The sequence below is a fragment of the Rousettus aegyptiacus genome, unplaced genomic scaffold (assembly GCF_014176215.1).
Source record: "Rousettus aegyptiacus isolate mRouAeg1 unplaced genomic scaffold, mRouAeg1.p scaffold_m13_p_9, whole genome shotgun sequence".
Taxonomy (NCBI): domain Eukaryota; kingdom Metazoa; phylum Chordata; class Mammalia; order Chiroptera; family Pteropodidae; genus Rousettus; species Rousettus aegyptiacus.
The window spans coordinates 35,575,983-35,587,119 of NW_023416312.1; positions in this window are offsets into that span (position 1 = coordinate 35,575,983).

Genomic DNA, 11,137 nt, shown 5'->3' on the forward strand with positions numbered 1-11,137 from the left:
CTTGTGATGAGAACTTTTAGCATCGGCTTCTTAGTAACTTCCTAATATACCACACAGCTGTGTTAACTATGTTAACATGTTGTACATCACATCCCCAGTAGTTACTTATCTTATAGCTGGAAGTCTGCACCTTTTGACCACCTTCTTCCCATTCCTCCACCCCCAACCCCTGCCTCTGGTAACCACAAATCCAATCTCTTTTTCTATGAGTTTAAAATTTTTTTTTTTAGATTCCACATATAAGCAAGATCATACTGTGTTTGTCTTTCTCTGTCTGACTGATTTCACTTAGCAAAATGCCCTTAAGATCCATCCATGTTGTTGCAAATGGCAGGATTTCCTTCTTTTTGTGGCTGGATAGTATTCCATTATATATAGACCATGTTTTCTTTGGACACCTAAGTTTTTTCCATGTCTTGGCTATTGTAAATAAAGCTGTGACAAACATGGAGGTGCAGATATCTCTTCCACTTAGTGATTCCATTTCCTTTAATATATACCCAAAAATGGAATTGCTGGATCATATGGTAGTCCTATATTTATTTTTTTTAAGGAAACTCCATAATATTTTCCATAGCGATTGCACCAATTTCTAATCCCACCAACAGTGTGCCAAGGTTCCCTTGGCAGCATTTGTTATCTTTCGTTCTTTTGATGGTAGCCATCCTAACAAGTGTGAGGAGATATCTCATTGCGGTTTTGACTTGCATTTCCCTGATGATTAGTTATGTTGAGCATCTTACTTGTTGGCCAGTTGTGTATCTTCTTTGAGAAAATGTCTATTCAAGTCCTTTACTCATTTTTAATTTTTTTCTATTGACTTGCATGAGTTCCTTGTATATTTTGGATGTTAACTCTCTATGGTTTGCAAATATTGTTTTTAATTCCATGGCTGCCTTTTCATTTCGTTACTTGTTTCCTTTGTTGTGAAAAACGTTTTAGTTTAATATAGTCCAATTAGTTTATTTTAGCTTTTGTTGCTCATGCTTTTAGTGTCAATTAAAAAAAAACACATGTGAAGACAAACATCAAGATTTTCTCCTATGTTTTCTTCTAGAAATTACAGATTCAAGTTTAAGGCAGGGGTCCACTTTCATTCTTTTGCATGTGTATATGGAATTTTCCAAACACCTTTTATTGAAGAGATATCCTTTCCCCATTGTGTACTCTTGGAACCTTTCTTCCAAGTTAGTTGATTGTATATGCATAGGTTTATTTCTGTGCCCTATGTTCTGTTCCATTGATCTATGCATGTGTTTTTATGCTGGTACCATAGTGTGCTTTTAAAAATTTTTTTTCCAATTGCAGTTGACATACATTATATATTATTTTTAGGTGTATAGCAAAGTGGTTAGACATGTATATAACTTACAAAGTGATCACTCCAATAAATCTAATACCCATCTGACACCATAGATAATTAATATAATATTATTGGCTACATTCCTTATACTATACTTTACATCCTCAGGACTATTTTGTAACTAACAACAGGTATCTCTTAATCCCTTCTCCCTTTTCACTCAACCCCCAACTCCCCTCCCATTTGGCAAACATCAAAATGTTCTATCTATGAGTTTCTTTCTGTTTTGTTTGTTCATTTATTGTGTTTTTTTAGATTCCATATGTAAGTGAAATTAAATGATATTTCTCTTTCTCTGCCTCAGTTATTTCACTCAACATAATACCATCTAGGTTCATCTATGTTATTACAGATGGTAAGATTTTATTCTTTTTTATGGCTGAGCAATAGTCCATTGTATATATGTACAACTTCTTTATCCATTCATCTATTGATGAACACTTAGGTTGCATCCATATCTTGGCTATTGCAAATAATGCTGCAATAAACATGTAGATGAGTTGTTGTTGTTGTTGTTGTTGTTGTTGTTGTTGTTTTAATTACTGTTTTGGATTTCTTTAGATAAATATCCAGAAGTGGAATTACCAGATCCTTCTTTGTCTCTTTTAATAGCCTTTGTTTTAAAGTCTATTTTGTTTGGTATAAGTATTGCTACCCCAGATTTTTTGTTTCTGTTTTCATAAAATGTATTTTTCCATTTCTTTACTTGTGTGTGTCTTTTAATCTGAAGTGGGTCTCTTGTAGACAGCATACTTATGGGTTGCTTTCTTATTCATTCAGCCATCCTTTGTCTTTTGATTGGAACATTTAATTCATTTACATTTAAAGTTACTTTTGAAAGATATGTCATTATTACCATTTTATTATTCATATTTTTTATTTTTTAATTATTTTCTTCTTCTTGAAGAAGCCCCTTTAAATTTTCTTATAATACTGGTTTGGTGGTGATGAACACCTTTAGGTTTTTTCTTGTCTGGGATGTTCTTTATCTGTCTTTGATTCTAAATGATAGCTGTGCTCCATAGAGTAATCTTGGTTGTAGGTCCTTGCTTTTCATCATGTTGACTATTTAATGCCAGTCCTTTCTGTCCTACAAAGTTTCTGTTGAGAAATCAACTGACGGTCTTATGGAACCTTACCTATTCAAATCGTTGATTTTCTCTTGCTGATTTTAAGATTCTTTGTCTTTAACTTTGGCATATTAATTATGATGTGTCTTGGTGTGGATCTTTTTGGGTTAATCTTGTTAAAGACTCTTTGAGCTTTTTGGGCTTGTGTGTCTATTTCCTTCACTAGGTTATGGAAGTTTTCCATTATTATTTCCTCAAGTAGGTTTTTACTTCCATGCTCTATCTCTTCTCCTTCTGGTACCCCTATGATGTGAACGTTGATATGCTTAATATTGTCCCAGAGGCCACTTAATCTATCATTTTTTGGATTCTTTATTCTTTTTGCTGTTCTAATTGGTTGTTTTCTGCTACCTTATCTTCCAAATCAGTGATTTGAACCTCTGCTTCATCACATCTTCTGTTGATTCCCTCTAACGTATTCTTCATTTCGGTTATAGTATTCTTCATTTTTGATTGGTTCTTTTTTATGTTTTCTACCTCCATTTTTGTGTTTCTTATCTCTTTGTTGAAGTTCTCACTGAAATTATTGAGCATCCTTATAACCAGTGTTTTAAACTCCACATCTGGTAGATTTCTTGTTTCCATTTTGTTTAGTTCTTTTTCTGGACTTTTGTTCTGATCTTTCATTTGGGATATTTTTCTTTGTCTTCTAATTTTTGCTGTCTCCCTGTGTTTGCTTCTATGTATTAGCTAGTGCTGCTATGTCTCCTGGTCTTGGTAGAATGGCCTTATGTAGTAGATGTCCTGCGGGTCTCAGTGGCACAATTTATCTAGTCACCTGAACTGGAAGCTTCAGGTGTGTCCCATGTGTGTGTTGTGTGTGTCCTCCTATTGTACTTGAGCCTCAATTGCTGTTCATACATCTATGAGAGGGATTGACCCTCAGGCTGATTAATTGTGAGGACTGGCAGTGACTACAGTGGGAGAGCTATGCAGTAGCTAACCCTACAGAGTAGGATTCGCTTTAATAGGTCTTGGCACCTGCCAAGTCTGCCCTTTGGGCGTGTCTTCTGTGGAGGTGGTTCGGTGGTGCTCTGGTGTGTTGTGAAGCCAGCTGCCAGGGTGTTTTTACTGAGGCCTCTTGGGGGTGCTCTGTTACAGGCCAAAGTCAATTGCTTCCTGTGTCCTGCCTGGGACCACTGTGGTATGAGCTACAAAGTGTTCTGCAGATTGTTGTCACTTGTGCTGGGCTTGGAGATGCCTGAAAGAGGCTAAGCTGCAAAGTGAGGTTGGCTACTGCTAGTGCCAGGTTTGGGTTACTTATCAAATGCCAAATGTTGCTTGTTTAAGGTTTATGAACCTTTGAGAGACTTTAGAAAAATCTATAGCATGAGCCAATTTTCCATTTGTATGGAAAAGCTGCTGGAAGCAGCTTGGTGGGCCTGCAAGTTGGGTGGGGCTGAGTCTCAGGGAATCATGAGGGCAGGGAAATGATGTTAGCTAGACTCATATATGGCACCCACCTGCGATTATAGGCTGGGTCAATGGTGGGCTCAAGAAAGGAACAATGGCTTCTGCCAGCACTTTTGTCTGGGAGAAAGCTTACTGCCAGCCCTTGCCCTGAAGCCAAACAATTTAGTTCCTCCCTTTATATCCCCGGCACCTTTGGAGCTGCTGCCCCAGTGCTGGAGCTCAGAGTGATTGAGTTAGTCAATGAGTTTGTGCATGGATCCTTTAAAAGGAATGTCTGGGACTCCACAGTCAGAAATTATGAGGACTTCTACCCCTAGCACTGGAACCCTGGCTGGGGAGCCTAGTGTGGGGCTGGGATTCCTTGCTCCTCAGCCCAGATAACCTTCCCGATTTTTAACTGCCACAGGCGGTTGTGGGACCAGCCTGATCTGCGTCTCTGTGCCTCTTACCAGTCTGGATGTAGCTTCTTCAGTATATCCTTAGTTACAGGACTTCTATTCAGCTAGACTTCAGGTGATTCTCAATGATGGTTGCTCTGTTCTTTAGCTGTAATTTTGAGGTGGTCATAGGAGGAGGTGAACATAGTGTTTCCCTATACTGTTTTGATTAGCATAGTTTTGTTATATAGTTTGAAACCAAGAAGTTCAATGCTTCCACCTTTTATCTTATTCAAGATTACTTTAGGTATTTGGTGTCTTCTGGGATAAAATACGAACTATAGGATTGTTTTTCTATTTTTGTGAAAAATATCCCTGGAATTTTGTTAGGGATTGCATTTAACCTGTAGATGGCTTTGGGTAGAATGAACATTTTAACAGTTCTTACAATCAGTGAACACTGGGTGTCTTTTCATTTATTTGAATCTTTTTTATTTCTTTCATCAATTTTTAATAGTTTTGTGTGTACTAATTTTTCACCTTTGATGAAATTTATTTATTTCTCAGGATTTTGAGAAATAAATTTATTTCTCAGTATCTTGTTCATTTTGTTGATATTGTAAATGCAGTCATTTTCTAAATGTCTCTTTTTGACAGCTCCTTTTTAGTGTAGAGAAATGCAACTGATTGTGTTACGTTGATTTGGTATTCTGAAAATTTACTGTGTTCATTTACTAGTTTTAACATTTTTTAAAAAACAGTGTTTGGGATTTTCTACATGTAAGATTCTGGCATATGCAAACAAAGATAATTTAACATCTTTTTTATATTATAAATCTATTTTTTTCTTGCCCAATTGCTCTAGCTAGAATTTCCAATGCCATGTAGAATACAAGTAACAAGCGTTGGCACCCTTGTCTTATTCCTCATCTAAAATCTATTTCTTCATGATTCAGCCTTGGTAGGTTGTATGTTTCCAGAAATTCATCCATTTCTTATAGGTTATCTAATGTGTTGGCTTTTGAATATTCACAGAAGTCTCTTATGATTCTTTTATTTCTGTGATATTGGTTTTAATGTCTCCTCTTTTATTCATAATTTTATTTTTTTGAGACTACTCTCTTTTTACAGTTAATCTAGCTAAAGACTTGTCACTTTTTTTTTACTTTTCAAAAATTCAACTCTTAGTTTTGTTGACACTTTCTATTGTTTTCCTATTCTGTATTTTATTTATTTATGCTCTGATCTTAGTTATCTCCTTCCTTCTGTTAACTTTGAGTTTAACTTGTTTTTACTTTTATTGTTCTTTCAGGTATAAAATTAGGTTACTTTTTTGAGGTTAGTTTCTTAAGGCATTTATTATTATAAAGTTCCATCTTAGAACTGCATTTGCTGCTTCCCACATGCTTAGTATGTTGTGTTTCCATTTTTGTTTGTTTCAAGACATATATTGATTTCCATTTTGATTTCTTCTTTAACTCATTGATTGTTCAAGAGTATGTTATTAATTTCTACATATTTATGAATTTTCCACTAGGTTCATATCATTTTGGCACAAAAGATACTTCTATAATTTAAATCTTAAAATTTGCAAAGTCTTGTTTTGTGGCCTAATATATGATCCATCCTGAAGAAAGTTCTTTATATACTTGAGAGAAATGTGTATTCTGCTATTGTTGATATATATATATATATATATATATATATATATATCTGTTAGGTTCATGTTTTCATTAATGATTTTCTGTCTTGCTTTTGAGGTAAAATTCATAAAATCCTCTTAAAGTCTAAGGTCCCTCAATTTAGTTCCTATGTTTTCTTCTATGTATTTTATTGTCTCAGGTCTTATATTTAGGTCCTTAATCCATTCTGAGTTAATTTTGGTGTGTAATAATAGACAACAGTCTAGTTTCACTCTTTTACAGGTGACTCCCCATTTTTCCCAGCACCATTTATTGAAGAGGCTTTTCTTTCTCCACTATATATTTTTGACTTCTTTGTCAAAAATTATTTGCCCATATAAATATGGGTTTACTTCTGGAATATCGATTCTTTTTCACTGGTCCGTGTGTCTGTTTTGCTGCCAATAGCATATCGTTTTGATTACTGTCACTTTGTATTATAACTTGAAGTAGGGCAGAGTGATGCCTCCAGCCTTGTTCTTTTTTCTCAGGATGGCTTGGCAATTCAGGGTCTTTTGTGCTTCCATACAAAGCTGATGATTTTTTGCTCTATTTCTTTAAAAAATGATGATGGGATTTTGATGGGGATTGCATTACATCTGTATAATGCTTTAGGTAATATGGTCATTTTAACTATGTTGATTCTTCCAATCCAAGAATACGGAATATCATCCCATTTCTTTGTATCTTCTTCGATTTCTTTTAATAGGGTCTTGTAGTTTTCATTATATATGCCCTTCACTTGTTTCCTTAAATTTAGTCCTAGGTATTTTATTCTTTTTTTTGCAATTGCAAAAGGAATACTTTTTTCCACTTCTTTTTCTGACACTTCATTATTAATATATAGGAATGCTATGGATCTTTGAACATTGATTTTGTATCCAGATATTTTACTGTATTTGCTTATCGTTTCTAGTTGTGTTTTGTGGAGTCTTTAGGGTTTTCTATATAGGGAATCATGTCACCCACAAATAGTAACAGTTTGACTTCTTTGTTTCCTATTTGGATGCCTTTTATATCTTTCTCTTGTCTGATTACACTTGCTAGGACCTCCAATTTTATATTGAATAACAGTGGCAATAGTGGACAGCCCTGCCCTGTTCCTGATCTTAGAGGGAAGATTTTTAGTTTTTCACCATTAAGTATAATTTTCAGTGAGGGCTTGTCATAGACGGCCTTTATTTTATTAAGCTACTTTCTTTCTATACCTATTTTGTCAAGTGTTTTGATAAAAAATGGATGCTGTACCTTGCCAAAGGCTTTTTCTGCATCTATTGATAGGAACATATGATTCCTATTTTTTAGTTTGTTTATGTGGTATATCACATTAATTGAGTTGCGTATGTTGAACCATCCCTGTTTCTCTGGGATGATGCCCACTTGATTATGGTGTATAATATTTTTTTAATATGTTGCTGTATTCGGTTTGCTAGTATCTTATTTAGGATTTTTGCATCTGTGTTCATGAGAGATATTGGTCTGTAGTTTTTTTTTTTTTTTTTTGTTATCTTTACCAGGTTTTAGTATCAGAGTAATATTGGCCACATAAAATGAGTTGGGAAGTATTGCCTCCTCTTTGACTTTTTGGAAGAGTTTAAGGAGAATCAGTATTAAATCTTCTTTGAATGTTTGGTAGAATTCATTGGTGAAGCGATCTGGTCCTGGAATTTTACTTTTTGGTAGGTTTTTGATGATTATTTCAATTTCCATATTGTTGATTGGTCTATTTAGATTTTCCAGATCTTGATTCAGTCTAGAAATATTGTATTTTTCTAAGTACTGGTCCATTTCTTCTAGGTTATTAAATTTGTTATTATATAATTTTTCATAGTATTCTTGTGTGATCCTTTGTATTTCTGTGATGTCAGTCATAATTTCTGCTCTTTCATCCCCGATTTTGTTTATTTGTGTCCTTTCTCTTTTTTCTTTAGTGACACTAGCAAGAGGTTTGTCAATTTTATTAATCTTCTCAAAGAACCAGCTTTCTGTTACATTTATTTTTTCTATCATCTTTTGTTTTCAATTTCATTTATTTCTGTTCTGCTTTTGATTATTTCTTTCCTTCTGCTACCTTTAGGCTTCATTTGTTCTTTCTTTTCTAATTTTTTAAGTCGAAGCATTAGGTTGTTTATTTGAACTTGTTATTGGGTTTGGAGATATGCCCATAGTGATATAAACTTGCCTCTTATGACCACTTTTCCCATGTCCCAAGAGTGTTGATATGTTGTACTATCATTATCATTCATTTCTATGTATCAGTATTAGAATAGTTTGAATTTGACCATATATTTACCTTTACCAGTGTGTTTCATATTTTCATGTTTTCATGGTACTAATTAGTGTCCTTTCATTTCAGGTTGAAGAACTTTCAGTATTTCTTGTAATTCAGGTCTAGTGGCAATGAATTACCTTAGCTTTTGTTTATATTGGAAAGTCTTTCTCACTTTCATTTCTGAAGGACAAGTTTGCTGTGTAAAGCAGCCTGTGTTGGCAGGTTTTTTTTTTTCTTTCAGCGCTTTGAATATATCAGCCCACTCTTTCCTGACCTGTAAGGTTTCAGCTGCGAAATTCACTAGTGGTCTTAAAGGGATTCCTTTGTAAATGACAAGATTCTTTTCTCTTACAGCTTTTCAGATTATCTTTTTGCCTGATTTTTTACAGTTTTATTGTAATATATCTTGGAAAAGATCTATTTGGGGTTAATTTGTTTGGGGACCTATGAAGTTCATGAACTTGGATTTCCTAAGCTTTCCCCAGATTTTGGGTGTTCTCAGCCAGATTGTTTCTTTTAATTCTAGCCTACAAATTCTGCAAACTTTCTTTATTCCTTTTTATGCTTATTTATTTTTTCTGGGTAATTTCAAATATTTTCTCTTTGAGTTTACTGATTCCTTCATCTGCTTGGTTGAATCTGATATTGATACTCTATTGAATTAGATACTCTATTGATACTCTATTCAATCATTGTATTCAGCTCCAAAATTTCTATTTGATTCATTTTTATGCCCTCTGTTAAATTTCTCAGTTTGTTCTTGTATTGATATTCTGATTTTGTTAAATGGTTTATAGTGTTCTCTGTAGGGCTCTGAGCATATTTTTAAAAGAATTTTTTCAATTTTTGTTGGACAATTCATGTGTCTTTATTTCTTTGGTGCTATGAACTAGAAGTTTACTGTTTCCTTTGGTAGTGTTGCATTTCAGTGCTTTTTTTTTCAGGATCTCTTTAAACTTGTGTAGTTGTCTGTACATTTGAGAAGCAGTGACCTCTTCCAGACCTTACTGACTGACTTCAGTAAGGAAAAATCTTTATCTGCAGATGAGAGCATGCTGGAACATGCTGTGACTCCAGGTCTAGAGATGTGGGAAAACAAGTACAAGGATGTGAAGAATCTCAAGTCCAGAATGTGTAGTGTCTTGTTGGCTCAAGAAGCAGGGATCTACAACTTTGACAACTACAAAGTCTTTGCTGAGAGCTGAAGATGGTCTTCTGTGACTGCAAATTATGTTGGGGTCCTCAGCAGTGTCTCAAAGTCCAGTGGCTAGGGACCAGAACATGTAGTTTTGGTGGCCAGGACTGGTGTACACATGTTCAGCTGTAAGGGCCAACTTCGGGTGCCTGTGTGGCAGTAAGGGCTGGCTATAAACTTACATGAACAATATCCCTGACTTTCATTGTCTTTTATAACATTAACGTTTTTAAGACCCTAAGCAGCTGTTTTGCAAATTAATCCTCAATTTGGATTTGTCTAATAATTTCATAGTGTTCAGATAATCTTGTCAGTTAAACTCCAGAATACATCTCAAATTTCTCCACTTATTTTTGACTCCATCTCTACCATCCTAGCCCCAGACCCAGTTATTTGTGATCTGGACTAATTGAAGAACTTTCCAGCTATTTCTTTTATTGTTCCACTTTAATCTATTGTCCTAACAGCAGCCAGGCTGATCTTTAAAAATGCAAATTTGATCATATCATACCTATATTAAAGCCCTTCAATAGCTTCTACTTCTCCTTTAAAAAAAATCCAAACCTCTTATCTTGACCTTTAGAGCCCTTCATAATCTCATTTCTACCATCTCTCTGACCTTATATTTCACCATTGTTTTCCATTACAAAATACATTTTACACACCACTCCCCTCCTGGGGCTTCTTGCCATTTTAAGATATACCAGTTCTTACCTGCCTTAAGACCTTTCATGTACTGCACATTCTTTCTGGAATGTTTTTCCTCCTGTTTTTTACTTGCCTTTCTCCTACTCATCATTCATATCTCACCTTAAATATCATATCCTTAGAGAAGACTTTAGTGACCACTTATTGCAAAATAGGTATGCTCTGTGATTCAATTTCATAGCCTGTTCTTTTCCTTCATACCCTAATTATAATTTGTAATTCCATATTTATTTGTGTAATTATTTATTTAATATGTATTCCACGAAGGCAGGATATTCCCTGTATTCCCATGTTACCTATTACCTAGGATATAGTAGTGAACTCAGAAAATATTTATGGAAAGAAGAGATTGATGATAAAAGTTATGCACCCTCAGACTGCATTTAAGCACATATTTACAGTTGCACATGTCATTCAATTTGTCTATTAGGCAGAAATGTTCTAAACATCTTATTCACATGTCTAGACTTTTCTGTTACACACTCCCCTTTTTAAAATTAACTGAGCACCTCTATTACCATTGCAAACCCAATGGCCTTCCTGAGTTATTTCACATCTTTTCTTTTCAAACCCTTCCAAGTGACTTGCAGACCTCTTAAGGCAGTGTCTCTCAAACTTACATAATATGTGGACCCCTCTTTAATGGAAAAAATTTTGGAACCCTACAGTTAACTTAAATTATTTTTATTATGATGGTATTTAAATATGTATAAACATGAAACTATATATAACTCTTTAAGCTTATAGTATTTCTAAAACTATAAACCAAAACATATTTTTAAATTAAATAAAACCTGTCCAACTAACAAAGTTCAAAATAACAACATTGTCTTTTGCCACAAATAATTTGCCATTGAAACATGAATATATTACTGATTGCTTTAATACACATTATTTTAAATGTCCATACCTATACCACCTTGAACTCTGAGATGCAATTCTTTCACTACATTTTCCTACTCCAGCTACTACAGAACCATCACTTGTATAGCCTGCC